The sequence below is a fragment of the Canis lupus genome, chromosome 23 (assembly GCF_011100685.1).
Source record: "Canis lupus familiaris isolate Mischka breed German Shepherd chromosome 23, alternate assembly UU_Cfam_GSD_1.0, whole genome shotgun sequence".
Lineage (NCBI taxonomy): Eukaryota > Metazoa > Chordata > Mammalia > Carnivora > Canidae > Canis > Canis lupus.
In genome coordinates, this window is record NC_049244.1 from 40,425,369 (window position 1) to 40,449,393 (window position 24,025).

General features: G+C 35.6%; 1 long non-coding RNA gene across 1 annotated transcript in view; it reads left to right on the plus strand.

The window, feature by feature from the left end:
* Positions 1–24,025, plus strand: part of LOC106557625 — a 195,822-nt gene that overhangs the window by 170,879 nt on the left and 918 nt on the right. The gene's annotated exons all lie outside the window — the stretch shown is intronic.

Genomic DNA, 24,025 nt, shown 5'->3' on the forward strand with positions numbered 1-24,025 from the left:
GCCTTTGGCCCAGGGCGCGATCCTGGAGACCTGGGATCGAATCCCACGTCGGGGTCCCGGTGCATGGAGCCTGCTTCTCCCTCTGCCTGTGTCTCTGCCTCTCTCTCTCTCTCTCTCTGTGTGACTATCATAAATAAATAAAAATTAAAAAAAAAATAAAACTTCGCTAAATTTTATCTAGATTATGGAAGACTTGAAATTCTTTACTGAGGCAGTATAAGAGTTTAAGGACATTAGACAAAAAAAAAAAAATCCTATAGGAAACAGGATACAGAATAGTTGGATACCAAATATTATGATCTGGTTTTTCATTTTAGGTTCTACACTTAATTACAGACATTTTCTGAAATTCAGCCACTATGTTATGATATATATATATATATATATATATATATATAATAAATTTATTTATTTATTCATTCATGAAAGACACAGAGAGAGAGAGAGAGAGAGAGAGAGAGAGAGGCAGAGACACAGGCAGAGGGAGAAGTAGGCTCCATGCCGGGAGCCTGATATGGGACTCGATCTCAGGTCTCCAGGATCACTCCCCTGGGTCAAAGGCAGGTGCTAAACCACTGAGCCACCCAGGGATCCCCCACTATGTTATATTTTTAATCAGCTTTTCATCTCTTAGATTTTATATGTGAGACTGAGAAATATGCTAATAGTTAAAAGAAATGATATAATAGAAAACTAATGATTGCTTATGAAATAGTTGAGTAAACATGTTGGAGGCATTTAGGGCAAGATTTCCACAATAAATTTAGCTTAAGTACAAGTAGATATGAAAACATTTAAAGTTTTTATTTGTTTCAGACATAAAGCTATCCAGGGTCCATGACTTCTGGTGGGGGCGTGTTTTTCACTTAATCTTGAATTGGATGTTGCTTTTTCTCACTCAGACCCAGAGCAGAATAGAAATCCCTTCCCACTACAGCAGGTCAGCTCCAAGTAAAGTGAGGAAGAGAGCACTTTGCAAGAAGAAAACAAGGCTATTTCTGGAAAATATGTTATTGGTGACAGGCATTTTCCACAGTATACTGGGGAAAGAGAAAGCAAAAACTCTTCAGATCTTTTAAATTAGTATCAGAAATCTTTAGAACTCACCCCTCTAGAGTCTGTCTCCAAAAAGAAACAAAGAAACAAAGAAAAACAGTTATTAAAGATTCTTCAAGTCTATACCAATAAGGAGAAACTAATAAGAGTTTTTTGCAATTAGTATAAAATATAAAATTTGAGGGAATGCCTATGCCTCATAAGATGGCATGAGAGTATTAGGACTCTAGGATACAGAAAAAGGATCAGTAAATTAAGGAGAACCAGATAATGGGATAGGGGAAGACAGTCCAGAAGGATGAAGTCAGGAACATGGGTGTTAGTCATTCACACATAGCCAAGACAGAGTTAGCAAGCACATTGTGTGTGTGCCAACATATGCTCGCCTGATCCATAATAGGCATTGCTGATTGAATAAGGCATTTGTTTCCTGTTGAACTCCAGCATGCCTCAACAATCGTCCTCAGTTGCGTACTGCAGGCTGCCATTTCTAAACTACCTATGAGGGTTGGCCCATGAGAAGCAACTACTTTGCTTTCATGAGGTCAAGGGTTTCAGCATTGAGTTAGGAAAAACTAAGAGTTAATAGCAAAATTGTATCACATGGGTAGGTTGTGTGTGTGCTTATTTGAAGCCAACTCTTCCTAGACTCTTCCTATTCTCGTTTCACTGAACACATTTAGTCACTGTCAATCAACATCAGTCTTTATCAAGTGTTGCATTCAATAGCTTCTTCAGGGATTGTTAGAGATGGATATCTGGATTAGCATGAGCCTTCCTCACAATTGGGTAAAGATTTTGGTTTCTGTACTCTGTATAGTATGCTGCCTTAATAAGGCTTATTTCTTTTTTTTTTTTTTTAAAGACTTTTTTTTTATTTATGATAGTCACAGAGAGAGAGAGAGAGAGAGAGGCAGAGACATAGGCAGAGGGAGAAGCAGGCTCCATGCACCGGGAGCCTGATGTGGGATCCGATCCCGGGTCTCCAGGATCGCGCCCTGGGCCAAAGGCAGGCGCCAAACCGCTGCGCCACCCAGGGGATCCCAATAAGGCTTATTTCTGCTCTGTTGTACAACATTATGCATGAACTCTGGTATTTGTTTGCTTTCTTTGTTTCAGAATGACTTGTTTTCAGTCCTCTTATGCTGTTACTACATTAAATTCTCCATTCTTGATTTTTACAAGTAGGTATCAAAACACAGTCATCAGCCCCAGTATCTTGGGAGCAGAAATCCATGATAGGCTTGGAGCTTGAGATGTGGGCTTCAGGCATTAGGTGATTAAGACTGCCACAAGCACCCACTGGAGCAGGGTCGTGATTTGGTGAGGTGACTAGAATGAGAAGAGGATGCATGTGACCTCATGTCTTAGAACAGTGATTTTCAGCCATAGACAGAGCTCTTACAAAATACCAAATTATGCTCCAACTCCTATCTTGAGATTGTGATTTAATTGATTTTGGATAACTCCTATGCCAAAATATGTTTTAGAAGCTCCCTAGATATTTAATATGCAACTAACATAGAAAATCATCATCATAGGGGGGTTTAGTTTTGTTTAAGTCAAGGGGATATAACTGGCAGGTGACTGGTTATTTATTAGGTGTTGTTTCTAAAAGTAGGTTCAGTGGCAGCCAAGAAAACCAAACAAGTCTGCATTGTCCCACAGGGAGCAAATGTTTCAGAGTCAGTTTGCTTCCAACAGCCCTTTATCACATTAGCCCAGTTTTTCTAGTGGGTAAATCCCAAGGGCTACTCCAATTTCTTATTGTGGAAGAGTCATATTTTCTAGCTAAGGGTCACCCTTGGACTATCTTTTGGTATGATATTTACAAGTGTGCTACCCTCCCCCCACTCCATACATGATTTTTTTTTTTCATTTGGGAGTACAGAGTCATTCATCGAGAAGTATGTGATATTGCTAATAATCCTATAGATCTCTTACATGAACCTAAATGAAACTATAGAATAAAACAATATGTTTATGGCAGCTGAAAGAAAAAATGAATAAAGATGGATAAGCAACTGGATATACTTTGTCAACAGAAATACTTTGTCAAAAGAAATAGAAATTTGGGGGATGTCTGGGTGGCTCAGGGTTTGAGCTGCTGCCTTCGGCTCAGGGTGTAATCCCGGAGTTCTGGGATTGAGTCCCACATCAGGCTCCCTGCATGAAGATTGCTTCTCCCTCTGCCTGTGTCTCTGCCTCTCTCTCTCTCTCTCTCTTTCATGAATAAATAAACAACTCTTTTAAAAAATAATAGAAATTTGGATAGAGTGGAAAGAACCATGAAACTAAAATACTTTAGTGATCATGAAAGTGTTGAATTTTCAATTATTCAATGAATTTTTTTGTTCATGTGGAGAAACTACCCACACATCTATCTATTCAAAGTGTTTATTAAAATTTTATTCAATACTTTCGGCTGATATTTATCAGGGTAATCCAGTTAATTCCTGCCTTTGAAAATAATAAAATAAACCTTAACAAATATAACAGTTTTGTTAAGATTGAAGAATTCGGATGTGGAATTCAAAATAAAGTTGGACAATGCATTAATGCTACAGTCTGTTCTCACCTCCCAGGAAATGCCTGCTATAGACACAAACTGTAGCTGCATACATCATGCCAATTCAGAAGAGAACAAAGGAGTTTGTCAAGAGATAGTGTCAGGCTCCTCAGACATATTCAAATTGATTATTGCATTTGGAAGATTTTTAGACATTTGTTGATCTAAGGAAGGTGAGCTGAGGCTAATTCATAATTTATAAATTCCACTGAAAAACTATCAAAAGCACATTTATACATAACTAGGTATGCTTTTCTGTGGTAGGAAATAGATTAGTAATTGGATCTTATGGAAAAAGCCCTCTTCTGATAATATAAGATTTTACCTTTGATTTGTTGCTGATATAATAACTAGACAAATTATTTTTAATTTTCAAAGATCTATGCCTATGAAAAAATCCTCACCATTAATATTTGATCTCCAACTGTTGGATTAATTCTAATTTTGATTATTGAAAATATATTTATGGAAACTAGTATCAGTAGAAGAAATAAAGAAATTTCTAATAGATGGGTTTTTAAGTGCCATTTTCGCACTGCTTTAGGCTCTGTTACAAAGAGCTAAATTCCATGGTAACACAGCAGTATCTTAGTTTAACCATGAAGCAGTTTATAATAAGCATTGCACATAATTGCCTATTCATAGCATTAGGTGCGACCTCATCAAAAACAGGAAGAAACAAGGTGCATATGGAAACAGCTAAATTATTAAGACACTGATTTTAATTGTTTCTTACAAGTAATTTCTTAGGTTGGAATGTGAACCTTTGGGGAACCAATGTGATACTTGAATTTGTTATAGCCAAATAAATTTCATGACAGGAGAATTATGTGTATTTCTAAACCATGGTCGGTTGATGTTGTTTTATCACATTTGTTGTTATGTTTTAATGATTAAGGTTATTAATGTTGCTGCTCTTCTCCCAGACAAGTAGATTTCAAATACAGGCATCTTTGACTCAGCCTTATTTTCCTCCATTTCTTCTCTTTTCCTCATTGCGAAGCATCTACACAGCATGTTCAATCTTCCTAATTCATGGTTCTCGATATAATACCCACTCAGAAACCATTAGTGCTTCTATGTTGCGTACTGAACTTTAAGTTAAATTTCTTTTGCTCTTACGTGGCAGTACTATTACCACCACCACCCTCTGCATTTTCAAATATTGCATAATAAAACCAACTGTTTAAATGGGTGTGTGTGGGATAGTGATACGTGAAAGATGGAGTAAATAATACCAGACCAGCAATAACGAAATTATACTTTTTCAGGAATTTCAATAATAACAATCTTTAAAATGGCCATAGTAATATTTTGTGAAAAGTAAAAGTAATAAACTTGTTGATCAGAACTGCCATCAATAAACTGAAACACCCCTGGAAAAGTCTGAAGAGCATGTAGGATCAGACAACAATCAGTAAACTCTGTACAATCAAAAATGTGTGCTAGGGCTGTTTACAACCTCCAGCAGGATCCAGAAGAAAGAATGCCAGCTGAGCATCCATTGACTGCGCACCAAGCAGGTGTGAGTTCTGCACTGTTAACTCACTAGTGTTTTTCCACTGAGCAAGGTGCTTCTTCCCAATCACGGTAATATTATATCAAACAGCTGCTGGAGGAGTGCCAGTCTTGATCTTTAATTATTCAATCATGTTCTTTCCAGTTCATATTACAAAAACTCACGCAGTAGGAGAAATACCTGTACAAATTCTTCAGTCCAAGAGGCAGGTGAGGACCCCGCAATACAGGCTTAATCGGCTTAGCTGCTTGCTCAGTAGATAATATAGCATAATGCTTTGGAATATGGACTTGATGATCCCTCTACCTCTGTTCAAACTCTAGCTCCCACACTTGTTAGTTGTGCTTTCTGAGGCAAGTTATGGGAACACTTTGTGCATTAATTTCTTCATCCGTAAAATGGTGGTGGTGTTGATACTATTGCCCCCATAATGTTTTGGGGGAAATCAGATTATAGTTATTAGATTTAACTATGTAGAGTATAGACCATACTCAGTGTGCAGTTCTCAAACTTTGGAGAGGGTTCTTATGCTCTCATGCATTTCTTAACATAGGCCTCTTCTCTTTTCCCTCTGATAAGCATGCTATTTCATTCATGTCGTTTTAATCCTGCTAAAAATTACCTACTCCTATAGGTCTGTTTGTGGTACATGTCTTTTATAATCTTTTTAAATGGATGAAATTTTCCTTCCCCTTGTGCTGTATTGTATACCTTTCCCCCAAAACTTAAATTCTTAAGTTGAAGACCATTAAGTGATTGATTATATATGTATAATTTATACATAGATTTATATTTGTGGTCACTGTTGTGTCAAAGCTGTCATTTGTGGCTTAACCTATGGGTGCTAGAGAACCCTGAAATCCAGTATTGTTTCTGTATCCCTTGTGGTTTTGCTATATTAGATGTGTGTGTTCCAGTTCACGATATGTAATTCCGTTTGTGGAAGGGCTACCCAGTCTTTTATTTTTATTTTTTTTAAATTTTTATTTATTTATGATAGTCACAGAGAGAGAGAGAGAGAGAGAGAGAGAGAGGCAGAGACATAGGCAGAGGGAGAAGCAGGCTCCATGCACTGGGAGCCTGACGTGGGATTCGATCTCGGGTCTCCAGGATCGCGCCCTGGGCCAAAGGCAGGCGCTAAACCGCTGCGCCACCCAGGGAGCCCTACCCAGTCTTTTAAAAAGGATCTTTTAAACTGGAACCAGTCATCTGAGTGTATGTTAATGTCATTTGATGACATCATGGTACCCTCACTTAATGCTGCTTTGGATATGTTTTGCTATCCTATTTTTAAAGTAAATGTATTGGCTAAGCCAAAGTACTATAAAGGATGGTTTCTAAATACCTTTTATTTGGGGAAGAAATGCAGATGAAGGCTTAAAAACAAACACAAATACCAAATCTCCACCCACCCAGATGAGGCCTTGGCTCTAGCCTTTGGCGTCCTTCTTGGTTTTCAGAAGACAGAATAGTTCCTCTATCAAGAGGGGATTGGGTGAAAGAATGAGCTCCCCCATTGCAAGGAATATATATATATATTCCACTGGAATATTGGAATATATATATATCTTTTATATGCATTAATTAATTAATTATATGCAATATGTGCAATAATTAATTAATTAATTGACCCCCTCTTTTCCTACCTATAATAATCAGTTTTTAATTTATTGGTTTAAAATGCAACAAAATTTCACATTCTATTTTGGAGTGATTAGAGTCCAATCAGAGTAGAGAAGGATGAGAGATGCTTTCCTAGTTTGCACTATGGTCGGTTGATAAGGGCATTTCAGGGTTTACTCACTTAAGAGGTAGTCAGGTGATTCCAGACCTGCTGCTGAATAACAATGAGATAGTATTTGGAAATATGTATCTATTTATCTCTGTAACTGCAGGTATGTGCCTGATATTCCCAACAAATGGCTAATTATCTCTGAATTTTCAGTGGTCTGGCAGCTGGCACTGACAGCTCCAGAATAAGCATGCTTAACTTTAGGACCCATCTGGACTCTTGGCCACTAGTGGTGGGTGATACTAGTTATAGAAATCAGTTTCTCGGAGCCTGTGTAAACCTCTTGATTTTGTTTCAAATTTGCTTTCTTTCCTGTGACATCATTTTGAGATAGCAAAATAGTCATCCTTATTTTTCTTTTTACTTGCCCAAACTATAAGCTGGATAACTTTTCTCAACATACATTTGCATTTTCTACAAATGTCATTTTGAATAATATTCAAATCTATGGTTATCAATGTTGTACAAGAAGCTTAAACAGTCTAAGGGATTTAAAAAAAAAAATGAAGAGAGTTTTCTCTACAAGAGATTTATTTTGCTTTAACTAGGCTCCCAGGATTCAAATCAAGGTATTGAAGCTGTTGTTTGAAACATGTTGGGGATGGTCATTACTTACAATTATAAAATTCAAAATAGAGTTAACTCTTTCACGGAAACTTGTTTTTGTTGTAATAATTTCAAATCTAAGCAGTTATTATTATCATTTAGATTTGCATAGGATTTGCTTTGTAAGCATATACTTTTTATAATTGTTGACATAGTTATTTTATATATGCATACTGGGTCAATAGATATAAATAACTTTAGCCATGTTGAGCTATATGTATGTGTATCTATATAAATTTAATAAAATATAATTTTTAATGCATGATTTTATATATAATTATTTTATGTAGTTCATGCATTTTATTTTATGGCAATAGATGATATATAAATATAGATAAAAAATATAGATATATATGTATTGAATAGGTTTTCCATAGTCTGGTGCTTTTTATGCCTTTGAAGTTTTGGGAATTTAGTCTTTGTCCATGAGCTATACTCTAGAAACTCTTAAGAAAATATAAGAAATTTTGAGAACAACTTGTCTTTATCCTGGAGGTTTTCCTATTGTATTTACACTTTGATTTTAATGCACATTCCTTTTCTATTCTTTGTAGGAAATAGTGGTCTCCTGTTAAGTAAATTTCTGTTGATCTTACTAACGGGATCCATCCTAAAATATTCCTATGGAGAGATGCCATAAGAAAGAGGGTTGATCTTGATGTTTAGGTCTTCTCCCATGTCTGTGGAAGAATGCGTAGCTACAGGAAAAAAAAAATCAAGTACCACAGAAAACAAGAGCATTGGGATACATTTAAACTATTATCTGAAGGGGGATCCCTGGGTGGCTTAGTGGCTTAGTGCCTGCCTTCTGCCCAGGTGTGATCCTGGAATCCTGGGATCGAGTCCCACGTCGGGCTCCCTGCATGGAACCTGCTTCTCCCTCTGTCTGTATCTCTGCTTCTCTCTCTCTCTCTCTGTTTCTCTCATGAATAAATAAATCAAATCTTTAAAAAAAAACTAAACTATCATCTGAAGGCAGAAGCAAGGCCATGAACAAGAAGAAAAATCATGTAATTGAAAGCTGCTAAAGGGAGGAGCATATTGGATGTGGGATTCAAGGTGGATGAGGGCTGGTAGATGAAGACAATGCTGTGGCTTTAGAAGCTCACTGTAGTGTGGCCTAGGTTCCCAGCACAGTGCTGGATAAACTTACCCTCTTTAGTCATATACAAGGAATATGTGTGTAATAAAGAAATTGATGGCTATATTTGCAAAATTTGCTAACTTTGAACATGAGTTCTAATTTAATTTTTGATGACTGTTTTTAATAGCAACTAACTTTTTATGGGTTCAGTTATCGCCTCTATTCTTTCCATATAGGTACCAAAAGTCCACTTCTTTAGCCACAGAAACTGTCCCACTTCCAAATAACCAATGTAAACATTTTCCCTTGCGTATCATTATGTTCCCTCAAAATAGCAGATCTGAATTTGTATGTACTGTCTTCTCCTGAATTGGATTTCCCTTGTAATATAATTTTCTTGTTATTTTGTTGGCAGCAGCCATAGACTCTATGTATCCATTCTCAAAGTGTTTAATTTCACTTTTATTTATTCCCTTCCTTTAAACTTAGACCTTGAGTTAAGTTAGAAGGTTGATGTAAGCAAGACAAAGTTTAGTTGACTGGACATATTTCCCGTTCTATTTTTGTATACTTCTGACTTTTGTGCATGTAGCATTTATATGGACAAGAAGCAACTTGGCCTGTGCCCTGGGTGGGGGGTGTCTCCTATAATGATTTTGAGTGATTTTATGTAGGAGATTATACTTTTACTAAGAGTAGAAATTCAGAGATGCAACTTTGTTGTTCAGAGCAATAATCTGTGTGCATCAAAATAATGCAAAATGTGTCCAATATGTTAGGGAAATATAAAAATGGGGAATGTGATTTTATTAAATTACTACAAGTTATGGGCCATAGTTTTTCAATTCTAAAAAATTCAATTTACTTTTAATTTTAATGGTTCTGAAATTGGGAAGCATCTTTCAATTGATGTCAAAATATAATTGATGTCAAAAGAAGCCTATGTGCCTTTGGGCAGTGAAATAAATTATAAAGTCATTGTCATTTCTGAGCTCGTAGTATCATGGCAAGAATTAAAGGCATCTGTTCATCTGACTGCTATTTCATCAGACTGCCACATGAGTTATTTGCCTCAGTACCACCAGAGCTGGTTGAATTTTAAGTTTGGATCTGTATTTGTTACTTAAAATGTCCTCAGAAAAGAATATACCCTTAGGGTGCATTGGAATAAAAAGTTACTGTGAACCTCATTGATCACTTGTCTTTTGCCACCTAGTATAATTCAAGCCATAGTATTGCCAAAACTCTTGAAATTGATCATAGACTTTTCCCAGAACTAGATGAGATTTCAGGGAACAATTTTTGAGTCCTAAGGACTATCATTCATTTAACTAAGAATTGTACAAAAAAACAAAGCAAGTAACGATGAGTTTAGCCAAATAGTGAATGGAGAAGAAACTCTAGGATTATCTGATGTGTTTCACAATTATACTGTTGTTCCTAAAAGGTGATGAAGAGATTAGGATCAGGTGTACTGGTAATCCCTGTAATGCTATACTCAAGCACTGATCAGCAAAATTTATCAGAACAATCTTTAGACTTAGAATGTGTCATGGCTGAGATGCTAATATTGATGAACAGTGTGGCATAGAATTTTGCAAATCAGTGTATTCTCTTGTTGGGTAGTTTTTAAATGTGTACATTTTAACATAACTTCTGTTCCCAAAATGTAACTCCTAAATTGATCTGCCTTAAAAATCAATACTGGTTTAGGATTAAGGAAATTGGTCAATTAATGGTGTCATTGAAAAGATGGAGGCTGCCATGGAATCTCATTTGCATTACTCTTAGGATGTAGTTTTTTTACTCCAAATTATTCATATTTGTATCCATTATATTCCATAGCCAGCAGGAACTTTACTGAGGGAAAAAACCGTGAGTACAACCAGTGTATCCTTAATTTACACAGAATAGGTACTTGTACATTCTTGTTGGCTTAAAGCAACAAAATAAGAGGGGAAGAACTCAAGAGAGATGCTGTGTCAGAAGCCAGAAACAAATGTTGGCTGGCCTCAGCTCTCTCGATGTTTATAGTCAAACCTCCAGTGTTTCCACCTATCTATTCACTATTCAGTCTTTCATAGTCTCCACACATTAGGAAATAACTGCTTTATGTTAACACTTAGTTTTAAATGGGAATTGCAAAAATAAACTAGATCTAATCTATCTCAGCAGAGAGTTTGTATAAAAGATGCATGTATAATGAGAATACACCTGGTGCAATGTATGCACCCTGGAAGTTATGAGTATAAAGAGGAATTCTAGTTGTCCACATGCGAAAATAACACTAAAAATGATGCTGTGTTCAGAATAATGGCAAATAATTTATTTTCATGCCTTCAAATAATGTTTTTTTACCTTTTGAGAATTTTAATAAGAAGTATACATTTGGGTATCATGGATGCCCAGAAAAGTAGATGTTGCTATTCAGATCCCTTTACTTTGATTTATTGATCCTCAGTTTATTTGGATGCTGGGTCACAGAGTACAGCTAATAAAAGCATGAACATTTGTCTTTGAGCAAGTTTGATTTGAGGTGAATAACATTAAACAACAGCCTATTGACAAGCAATTAAACACCACTTCTCCTAGCACTGCTGTGAATTATGGTGATCCTAACTAATGGAAGCATCCTTATGTTTTAGAATTCCAATATAATCTAAAATGAGAAGAATCTTTAATTAGATTTTCAATAGAATCAGTGAAGACCACTGCTCATCATCTTGACTGCTTATCTGCATCGATTGAGGCCAAAACAAAACAAAGATAAATAGCAAAATTCATTAACAATCCATTTTCTTCAGCTGCAACTTCCAATTGAATGGACATTATTCATGCCTATTGCCATCTCCTCAGGGAATATCACATGGCAGTCCCCAGACAGAGCACTGTGCCTCTTCACTTGAACTTGAGAGTAATTTAGTCAACTCCTCTGCATCATGGAGTAACTTCACTGAAGCAAAAAGAAACAAGATGGTGTTTTTTTTTTTTTTTTTTTTTTTTTTTTTTGCTACTTGATTTTTTTATTGTCTTTTTTTTTAAATTTTTTTATTGGAGTTCAATTTGCCAACATATAGCATAACACCCAGTGCTCATACCGCCAAGTGCCCCCCTCAGTGCCCATCACCCAGTCAACCCAATCCCCCACCCACCTCCCCTTTCACTACCCCTGTTCATTTCCCAGAGTTAGGTGTCTCTCATGTTTTGTCACCCTCATTGATATTTTCACTCATTTTCTCTCCTTTCCCTTTATTCCCTTTCACTAATTTTTATATTCCCCAAGTGAATGAGATCATATAATGTTTGTCCTTTTCCGATTGACTTATTTCACTCAGCATAATACCTTCCAGGTCCATTCACGTGGAAGCAAATGGTGAGTATTTGTCGTTTCTAATGGCTGAATAATATTCCATTGTATACATATACCACACAAGATGGTTTTCTAATTCCATTTACACTTAAAATGTTTATTTGAAGAACAGAGGAAACAGAAATACCAGGAGGAAATCCTGTACCCTTTCAGCATCAGAAAAAAAGGCAGTTCCCCAAATGCCCAATTTAAGAAGTCACAGGAGATACATGCATCATCCAGAGTAATACCTTTAGGTCAATCTGGAAGAACACTTACAAAAGAAAGTTGACTATAATAGTCTCCTGCAAGTGAAGAAGCTATTTTTTCACCATGTACATTTGATGATACAAAAATCAGGAAATACAGGCATTGTGTGAGCTCTTACTGTCTATAAAATGTCCTCTAAGGAAGTGTTAGCTAAACTAACATTTTACCCAGGAACAGTATTAGTGTGTTTAATTAGCAACCGCCTTCCAAGAAAGCCTTGTCACTTGTTCACAGGTCTTATTCCCACTTTCCATCCCCATCTGCATCCTAGTGCATCAAGACAGGTATTCTTATGTTTTGCATTGCACCATAGTTTCTGAGGTTTTAACGAGCAGTATTTGCTGTCAATTAAGGCAATATTGTATTCACATGTGGCAACCACTGAAGAACTGCTTTAAATTAGCTCACCGAGAAATGAATCTATTTTTTTTTAAATCGATTTCTTCATTTCCTGTGCCTTTCACATAATTCCAATTGCCATGCCCATTATGTTTTTAAATTATATGGAATTTTGAGGGCAAAGAATTTCATTACATTATGATGCAGGTTAACCACTTTGAAATGATACTTATACTGTCTAAATTGTACCTGGTTGTCCAAGAAGAAATTAATAATAGATAATAAACAGACAGAAGCCAGGTTGCTAAAGAAAGACAAAAGGAAATTAACTCTGTAATTAGGTGGCCAAGGTTTTTGTCTACATAATGCCAAAATAGCTAATTTAATATGTTGAATGAGTTAGACTGGTTTTTATCATGTAAGCAAAACAAAGGACAGATTTTCTGATGCTTTTGTTCTTCAATTAGTCGTGGTGGCATTATATATATATATAATATATTTCAAGCTGCTTTTTCCTTGGATCTCAGGGAACATTTCTAATGAGTCTACCAAAAGAGAAAACAATTTTTTTCTTTAGCTATGAAGCAATTTCTACATTCAGAAAGAAGTTTGATCATTTGGTTGGGTTTACCAATAATGTCAGTCCACACAAAAGCCTACATGGTAAGGGTCCTATACGTGTGTGTGTTACTTACCAACATTGAGATATTTTACCCAGACCAAATAAGCTTCTTCAAAAGTCTAATTAAATAGGTGTATACATTTTGGTCAAGAAATGCTGACAGGATAGAAAAATAACCAGAATTGTGGATCTAGGGCTTACCTTAGGAAATTCATATTCCTTTAGATTCCATTGCACCCTCACTCCTGGTGTATCTCTGAACTTTCTTTGGGATTTCTAAAGCCCAGCATGGGGTCTTCCCTTAGTTCTAAAAACAACAACAACAACAACAACAACAACAACAACAGAGTCATTGTTGTTTTAAGTATAGCTTCTCCCTTATCTCTGTTCTTCTGGGACTCCAATTAGGCGTATGCTAGGCCTTCACATACTTTATCCTTGTGTCTAACCTCTCTGTTTATTATCTATAACTTTGCTCTCTTTGTTGAATTTTAAATATTTTTTCTAGTTAATTAGTCTTGTTTTGCATCAGTATTGGTTGTAGGTGCTATTAAATCTATCCAGAATTATTTTATAATTTCAGTTTTCATTGTTATCTAATAAATGTGTAAAAAAAACCAAAAAACAAAAAACAAAAAACCTCCCACAAATGTTTCTACAAACTATGGAAAATATCAGTGCCTAGGGCCTCTCCCTTCTCATTTCCCTATTTTCAAGAACAATTATTTTTGATTTCTTATCTGATTATTTTGGCATTTCTCTGGATAGTTCCAAATAATAGGTTGTAATGCATCTTTATCATTGGTCAGTTTAGGGATTATTGGCTTCTTATGATAAAAATAGAGAATTTAGCTGTTAAAGGTTCCTTATGATGTAGGAGCACAGATTTTTCAGTTATGGAAAATATTCTAGAGTTAATTCTATGATGATTGCCTCTCTTAATTTTCTCTCTTCTCTCCTTTTGGAACTCCCATTATGTAGAAGTTACATCTTCTGGGTATATATATGTATATACCTTTTGCTCAGACGTTTCTTTGACTCCATCTTTTAGCACTTCTATAAAGTTTCTTACTTCTGCTATATTTTTAATCTCTGAGAGCTTCCTTTGGTTCTCCTGAGCATTCCTTTATACTGCATTATACTCTTATTTTCTGTTTTATGATTTTCCTATTTATTTAAGGATATTTATTATGCTAATGAGTTTTCTTTCCATGCATCTTCTCTGTTCCATCAGGGTACTGTTTTCTGTGTGTTTGCTTTTGTCTCTGCTTCTGTATTACAGGCTTTCCTAAAATGAGTGCTAATTTTGGTTGTCTGCACATAGTTAAGGATGGCAAAAGCCTCTGAGCACTATTGTCTATAAGCTTCATTGGAGGGTGATGTGGGTTAGACTTTTGTTTGTGAAACTTCTGATATCATAATCTCGGGTCTTTCATTTAAATTTGTTATATTTCCCAGATTTTTTTGAAGAATAAAGACCTAATTACCAGCAAGCATTCTGGGAGCCAGGTAAGGTAAGAGGTGTAGGGTTTAGGGTTTAGGGTGGGGAATGGGTAAAGAGTTTGAAAAAGAGAGTGTCTCTTAGTAAATGGCATGTTTAAATTTACTTAATTTCTTAAATTTTTGTTTTGATTTTTTTTTGTTTTTAAAGACTGCCCTACCTTCAGCTCTGATATCTCAAATAAGAAACTCAGCAGTCTTAGAAATGAAAGAACCTGTGTGGAATAGGGAAGGGCATCTAGAGAATCTAATTAACTTCTTAATACATTTCAGCAAATCATCTTTGTTTCATATCTTATCTCCACAGCATTGCATTTCCATGGGTAACTGGCATAAACCAGTTTTTCGTTTATTTGTTTGTTTGGTCTTTTTTTTTTTTTTTTTTTTTTTGAGCCTCTGGGGAAATTCTGAAGTATGAAATCAGTGAGTTCTCTATTCTTCCCATTTCCAGTAGGAATCAGCTTTCTTGGCTCACCTCCATCTGTTACTACTTGTCTAGTAATTTTCCAGCATTTCTCAGATTTTCTAAAATCTTGATACCATTTCTTCTCCTGTTCTCACTGGGCTGACTGACCTTGTTGACAGGGTTTCAGAAGGAAAAGATATGTTTAGTCAATTGCCAACTTTATTTGAAATTTGCAAGTAAATTTATTTTATTATATCTTTAACTTCTTATTGACTATCTTTTGCAAATATATCTGGTCAGTTTTTAGAGTCTTAACCTTTTATCATATTTTAAAATAATTTTACTTGTTTAACCATTTTCATCCTACTTATTTTATATTCTGTTGCTTAGCAGTTCCAATATATGAAGTATTGTACACCTTATTCTGCTGTTGCTTCTCCTGCCTGTTAAATAAGTCTATATTTTCCTTGTACATTCTGTGATTTTTGTTGGCTTTATATTTCTTGGAATTTATCAGTAGGATTTATTTAAGGCCTAGATGAGTGGATTCCTCCAGAGAGGATTGTGCTTGTTTTTTCCTGATCCTCTGGGGCTGGAAACCATTTGAAACTAAATTCTTTGCACGAGGGCTTTTGGAAAATATAGGTATTATGAGTAAAGCCTAGCTTGTGCTTATGAATTTTAAGGAAACTCTTTTTCCCCTCTCTCCACTTAGCATCAAAGTTTAAGATGGCAAATTTCCTTCCTCCCTTTTTCAGGAAAGGATAAATTATTTTTGTTTACTTTTATTCTGAGGATGGGATACTTTGGAGAACTCAGCTGTATAGGAGTGTTTATTATGAATGACCAAATTGCACTGGCTGGCCCTAGGTTTTGTCTTTTGTCCCTTGGACCTTGAGAGGAAATAAAAACCAAGTGCCATGCCACCTGCATTAAGCAAATACTCTTAGAGTGAAAATAGCTTCAGATTCCTATGTACCATTTAGATTCCCACTTTCATTTTGTTTTAGGTGCTGATGAATATTTACTTTCTTTCTGTCTTATTAAAGTTCTTAAAAAGATACTTTTTGTGATTTATCTACCATTGCAGTTACTTTCCATTGTAGGATCAGTTATGGTGTCTCACCCATTAACTTTGCTTTGTCTTTGCCGCTTTCTTCCAAATGTATGAGGTCTAGAGATTGCATTCTCTTCTTTTCTTCTTGTTAAATCCTCTGTGTCTGGCAATATCATCCATATCCATAGATTCCACTAACATCTATGTTTTGAAGATTCCCAGATATATAGCTCGAGTGCAGATCTTTAAACGGAGCTCCAGAACCCTATCTCCTAGTATGTCCAACACATCTCTATTAGTTCTCTTAATTCCCCAACGGAAGATTTAGTGTTGTTAGTGTTTGCTGTTTTGTATTTATTTCTTATTTTTCCCCAGAAATGGCTTCTCTTTCTGACTTCTTTATCTTGATAATCTAATTAGTTGTAAAACCCAGAGTCCCTGTAATCCTATTTAATTTTCCTATGGATCTTTCTTAACTTATGATGGGGTTATGTCCCAGGAAATTTATCATAGGTTGAAATATAATAAGTCAAAAATGCATGTAATATACTTAATGTTCTAAAACATCATAGCTTAGCTTAATCTATCTTAAATGTGCTCAGAACACACATTAGCTGACAGTTGAGCAAAACCATCTAACGCAAAACCAATTTTATAATAAAGTGTTGAATATCTCAAATAATTTATTGAATACTGTATTGAAAGTGAGAAACAGAATGGTCTTATAGGTACAGAATGGTTCTAAATGTGTGGGTTGTTTACCCTCATGATCTTGTGGCTGCCAGGGAGCTACAGTTCACTGCCAAGATCACCAGAGAAGATTCTATTGAATATCACTAGCCCCCCAAAAAAGATCAACATTCCAAATTTCAAATGTGGTTTCTAATTTTGAAATTTGGTTTCAAATTTGGAATGTATATCACTTTTGCACCATTGTAAAGTTGACAAATCCTAAGTCACTAAGTCTTCTTGATTCTCTCTTCTTATTGGCTCTTCTTTCCTTTTCATGTGTCTCCATTCCCTTGGCCACTCCTTGGAAAGCCAGTTATATTCTCTTGATTGGCTTTCCTTTTCTTATCTAAATTTCCACCATCTCTTCCTTCAATTAGATGACAAATGATTATTTTTATGGTGCAGATCTGATACCATTTCTTTGATGACAGTCCTTTTTCATAGCTCTCAATTGTCTTCAAAGCAGTCTCACTTTTTTAGAATGGTACTTAAAATCTTCTTCAAGGATTTTGACTTTGACTTGTTTACTTTCTAATCTTCTACTTCTTGAATTCTCAGCTCTAGCCATGTTAAGCTATTTAATGTGGACTATCTACCAGCTCACTTCTTCAAATCTACATTTTTTTCCCCATATACTTGCATGCTTCTGCATGCCTCTATCCACACACCTTTTGAAAATCCCTGACAAGGTCCTTTCCTCTATAATACCACTCAACAGTATGTACTTCTGTTGATTCGCATGTTGTATTTTATTATAATAGTTAAGTTTTTTCCTCATCCAAATGTAAATGACTTGGACTATGCTTTTTTTCCCCTTTATATTTCCCATGTAAATTCTTGACACATAGCTGACACTCAATAAATTGTGAATTTATGAATGAATGAATTTATTGGAACATTTGGAACAGAACCATGTCTCCAGACTTCCTTTTCATTTTGCTTTTGCTGTGTAATCTGAACCAAATTTAATAAAAAAAGAATCATTTTTTGTAGAAATGCTTTTCATGTCCTAATAATTTTAAACTCTTTTGGAAACTTCTGATCTCACAATATCATAACCTCAGTGCTGGAAGGGAGCCTAGAGGGTATTTAAACTCCTTTCCAAGTAGGCTGTGAGTTTCTGCACAAGTGCTCTAACATGTGTTTTTCTATACTGTATTTGAATAAGCTCAGGAATTGTGAAAATCAGGAAACCATGGGGCCGAATCTTTTTATCTTTGTAGAATTATGACTATAGAAAAGGTCTCCTTTTATACCAAATTTAAATTTCTCTGTCTACAAGTTTCATACACTGACCTTAGTAAAACTCAAGGGTAAAACAGGACATTTTAAATACCTTTTCCATAAAATAGCCCTTCACGAATTTGAAGACAGCTTATGCTCCCCACCCAAATTTTCTCTATCTCAGCTTGAAATATATAAAATGCTTTCTAGTGACATGTATAGGCCTCACACTATGATTTCACCACCACCTTTCTTTTTCTATGAGAAATCTCTATTAAATGGAACTGAAGCTTCTAAGATTGTCTGATTTAAAAAGAATTGACTCTCACATTACTGTTTCTAAACATTGTGACGAAGCCTTATTTTATGTATATTTATCCTTATTGTTATTTTCTTCTTATAAAGCTGATTATCTTCTTATTATAAAAAAATTAAAATGACACAGAGTTGAAAGCATAGCATATGTTCCATAACTCTACCTTTCAGGCATTATCATTTTTAAGAGTTTAAATATAGGTTTTTCATAATATTTTTAATATTTATATAATATACATGTTATATACATGCATATAATACATATATTTGCCAAATATTATAAACATTAGATTATGCTATATATATACATATATATATATAGCATTTTATAACTTACTCTTCTTGTTTAACATTATATATGAATGTTTGACCTGGCATTTTGGTTTATTTTGCATATCTGTACTCCTAACATTAGGTGATTATAGGTAAAAGCTACAAAATACTCTACTCCTTAGATGTATTGCCATTTATTTAACTAATTTATTGATGTTATCTCCAATTACTGGAATCATAAACAATTCAGTAAAAGTTATTAGGTATTTGCAATATGCACAATGTTATGCCAACTGCTGGAGCTAAGAAGATGAATACAATAATCTATATCTCCAGAGAGTTCACAATGTAGTGTAATAGAGCAATGAATCCATAATCATAATACAAGTGCTATCTCAAGAATATGCACAGACATACACAGAAACACAGTGGAGGCAGACACTTGGAGTATTCATAGAGAAGGCAATGCTGGGCAGCCCCGGTGGCTTAGTGCCACCTTCCGCCCAGGACGTGATCCTGGAGACTGGGGATCGAGACCCACGTCAGGCTCCCTGCATGGAGCCTGCTTCTCCCTCTGCCTGTTTCTCAATCTCACTCTCTCTCTCTCTCTAATAAATAAATAAAAAATCTTAAAAAAAATAGCAAAAAGGCAATGCTTATGTTGCATATTGAAATGTAAGTAGGAGATCATCAATGATGAAAGGTATTTCTAGTTCTGGGATTGCCTATGCCTACAAAGTCATATTGTTATGCAAAATTATGGTGTATTTGAGGAACTACAGGTAGTTCAATGTATTTTACATGGCAGAACCAGATGACTGATGAATTAGGTCAGGTATATCTAATTAGGATATACCACCAACATTGGATCTTTTCCTATTGGCAATATAGAGCCAGATTAGTTCAGTGGAGAAAGCTAGGGAAGATGTAATATGCAGCAGTTCCAAATGGGAATATGTCTTCTTCAAGCAAAATTCTGTAAGCAATGATGTTTTGCCTGATTTGCCCTACTTGGGCAGAGCAGTGACATTTGCCCCCTGACACGGTGTCCCCTTGAGCCTTATCACTATAGAACCTTCCAGTCCTAATTCCAATTGCATGAGAGTTATCTCTCGAAGCCAAAGGACATTCTTCCCAAGGTCAAGAGGTGTAAGAAAAGTTAATGTGCCACACCCCCATGTGTTTCTCAACCAATACCAATGGGAGTTGGTCATAAATCCCCTAGTTCTCTTGCTCCTGATTTGGGCTAATTCTAAGGTGCATCTTCAGCATTAACATTGAAAGTTACCTTGTGGTATTGGGCTCCAGTGTCATAGGGGTTAGTGGCTTGATAGCACATCCTTTATTTGCTAACTGTCTCACTTTCCTGTTCCCATTCCTAAGGTCCTCCTTCTAGGATCACCTCCTAAATAAATCACTTTCACTTGAATCCCAGTGTCAGGGTCTCTTTGTTAGGGAACTCGGACAAGGCATTTATCAATAAAATCTTGGTCCAAGTAATGTAGACTCTCTATCAGTTCAGTAACCTACTTATTTATCTGAAACTATACCCAGAAAACCTTTTATTTATTATTGTGTTCCAGGCTTGAAAATAAATGGTTTGATAGAAAACGACTATTCCAGTCTTGGATATTTTGATTTCAAGGGATGGAATCCCCCCAAAGAAGCTCAAGCAAAATAAGAGAATCTCAAGAAACCAACTTTAGCTGGGCTATACTTAAACTGAAATCATGCAACGTCTTTTCTTGCATTCTGTTTTATTTTGTGTCTGGGTTGTCTTTCATTTATTTTAGCACATTGCTTCCCTTTTCTTCGCTGCAGCTTGACTTCCAAAATGAGAATCTTAGAATTGGCACCCTGTTAATGCTAGTTTACACATAGTACTTGACTAAAATGGCACCTACTCTAGCCCCAAGCATCCATGATATTGTGTCTTTAGAGACTAAATCAATCTAATGGTTCTACTTTAACAATTAATTTAGTTTAATAGTTTATTGAGGTCTAGTTAACACATGATGAACTGCACATATTTAGGAAGTGCAATTTGATAAAATTTGATATATTTGTATGCCAGTAAAACTACCACCATGGTCAAGAAGATGAACATATGCTTTATTATTGAAAGTTCCTTGTATTCCTTCCTAGAGGAGAACCTAGGCAGCAACCTCTGTGACTTCGGCTGCAGCAACTTCTTACTAGACACATCTCTAAAGGCAAGGGAAACAAAAACAAAAATGAACTCTTGGAACTATATCAAGATAAAAAGCTTCTGCACAGCAAAGGAAACAGTCAACCAAACTAAAAGGCAACCTATGGAATGGAGAAGATATTTACAAATGTCTTACCAAATAAAGGGCTAGTATCCAAAGTCTATATAGAACTTATCAAATTCAACACCCGAAAAACAAATAATCCTGTCAAGAAATGGGCAGAAGTCTTCACCAAAGAAGACACATAGACACAAAGAAATGCTCAATGTCACCTGGCATCAGAGAAACACAAATCAAAAACACAATGAGATACAATCTCACACTGGTCAGAAAGGCTAAAGGTAACAACTCAGGAAACGACAGATGTTGGCAAGGATACAGAGAAAGGGGAACCCTCTTACACTGATGATGGGAATGCATACTGATGCAGCCACTGGAAAACAGTATGGAAGTTCCTCAAAAAGTTAAAAATAGACTACCCTACAACCCAGCAATTGCACTAGTAGGTATTTATCCAAAGGCTACACAATCACAGTAATCCAAAGGGGCACTTGCACCCCAATGTTCATAGTGACAATATCCATAGTAGCCAAACAATGGAAAAAGCCCAGGTGTCCATGGACAGATGAACAGATAAAGAGGATGTAGAAGATATATACGATGGAATATTACTCAGTCATCAAAAAGAAAGAAATCTTGCATTTGAAACAACATGGATGGAGTTAGTATTATACTAAGTGAAATAAGTCCATCAAAGAAAGGACAAATACCATATGATTCCATTCATATGTGGAATTGAAGAAGCAAAACAGATGAACACAGGGGAAGAGAAGGAAAAATAAAATGGAAACAGAGACAAACCATAAGAGACTTTAAAAAAAAAACACATTTTATTTATTTATTTGAAAGAGATCACAAGCAGGGGGAGCAGCATGCAGGAGAGAGAGAGAAGCAGGCTAACCTCTGATCAGGAAGCCTGCCCAATGCAGGGCTCAATCCCAGGACTTGAGCCACCCAGGTGCCCCAAACCATAAGAAACTATGGAAACAAATGTAGGGATGCTGAAGGGGAGAAGGTGGAGGGTTGGGGTAACTGGATGATGGGCATTAAGGAGGGCACTTGATGTAGTGAGCACTGGGTGTTTTATGCAACTGATGAATCACTAAATTCACCTCTGAAACTAATATTACACTTTATGTTATTAAATTGAATTGAAATTAAAAAATCTCAAAAATATTCCTCATATCCCTTACTAATCTCTTGCTTCCAAACTTTGCCTCTTCTAGTCCCTGTCCTTAGGCAACACTTGATCTCTTCTTAGCATAGATGAGGTTGTATTTGTTATAATTTTATATGAGTGGAGTTATACAATATATACTCTTATTCTGTCTGGCTCTTTCATTTTCTGTAATTATTTTGCTATTTTACACATATTATGTGCATCAGTGGTTTATATATTTTAATTACTAAGTAATATTGTATTTTATAGATTTGCCACAATTTTTTATTCACTCACATTTCAGCAGTTGGACATTTGGACTATTTCCAGTTTGGGATAGTTAAAAGTAATGCTACTATGCATATTCATGTAAAAGTCTTTTTATGAGCATACATATATTTAATTTGATTTGAGTAAATACCAGGAAATAATGACTAGGTTATGTGGTAAGTGTATGTTTAAGTTTTCAAGAAACTATCAGGTTTTTTTTTTTTCAAAGCAGTTGTAGCATTTAACATTCCCACATGTGGTATATGAGTATTTTGGTTGTTTTATATTGATCACACTTGGTAAGGTCAAGTGTTTTTAATTTTAACCAGTCAGGTGTGTGTAGTGCTCTGCGTGGTTTTAGATTTTTGTATTTTCCTAATTACTAATTATGGTGAACAACTATTCCTGTGCTTATTTGCCATATGTATATCTCTTTTGGAAAGGGTCTGTTCAAAGCTTTTGTCTATTTTTTTAAGTAGGGTTACCTATTTTATTATTAGAGAGTTTTTTATTTTTATAATTTTTAGTATGAAAAAATAATCCACAAAACCTAAAATGAACTAATATAAAATGTGTAATTTAGTGATTTTTTAGTATACTCATCATGTTGTACAACTATTCCCACAATCCATTTCAGAACATTTCCTTCATCCCATGAAGGATCTCCCTTTCAGACACCCTCAATTTCCCCCTTACCTCATCTTCTGGCACTCATGAATCGTATTTCTATGGATTTACATACTTTTGACATTTTGTATCTATGAACTCATTTGATATGTGACTTTTTAAAAAGGATTTTATTTATTCATGATAGAACAGAGAGAGGCAGAGACACAGGCAGAGGGAGAAGAAGGCTCCATGCAGGGAGCCTGACATGGGACTCGATCCCGGGACTCCAGGATCAGGCCCTGGGCTGAAGGCAGGTGCTAAACCCCTGAGCCACCGGGGCTGCCTTCCAAAACTAATTCTTTTTTTGTTTGTTTGTTTTTGTTTTTTTCTAAGATTTTATTTATTTATTCATGAGAGAGAGAGACAGAGGGAGAGAGGCAGAAACACAGGTGGAGGGAGAAGCAGGCTCCATGGAGGGAGCCCGTTGTGGGACTCTATCCTGGGCCTCCGGGATCACACCCTGGGTCAAAGGCAGGGACTCAACCACTGGGCCACCCAGGTTGCCCTAATTCATATTTCTTGATATTATTATAAATACTATTTTTAAAATTTCAAGTTCCAAATGGTCATTACTAGTATATGGATATAAGTTTTTTTATACCCCGATCTTGTGTTCTGAAAGCTTGCTAAATTCATTTACTGTTCTAGTCACTTTTTGAATACTGCATCAGGTTTTCTACATATATGGCCATGTCATCTGTGAATAGTTTACTTTTGATAGAATTTTAAACTGCACATACAATTCAGATGGTTTCATATGTTTATTCAACTACTTCATGAGTAAGCATTGTTATTTTGTCTCTCAAGGAATCTGCTCATTTCATATGTTGCCAGATTTATTGGCATGAAGTAGCTCATAATATTCCTTTATTACTTTTGAATGTTTATAGCATCTGTAATGATTTGGTTTTATTACTTTCTCTCCTGTTTTTCTGTTTTCTGTT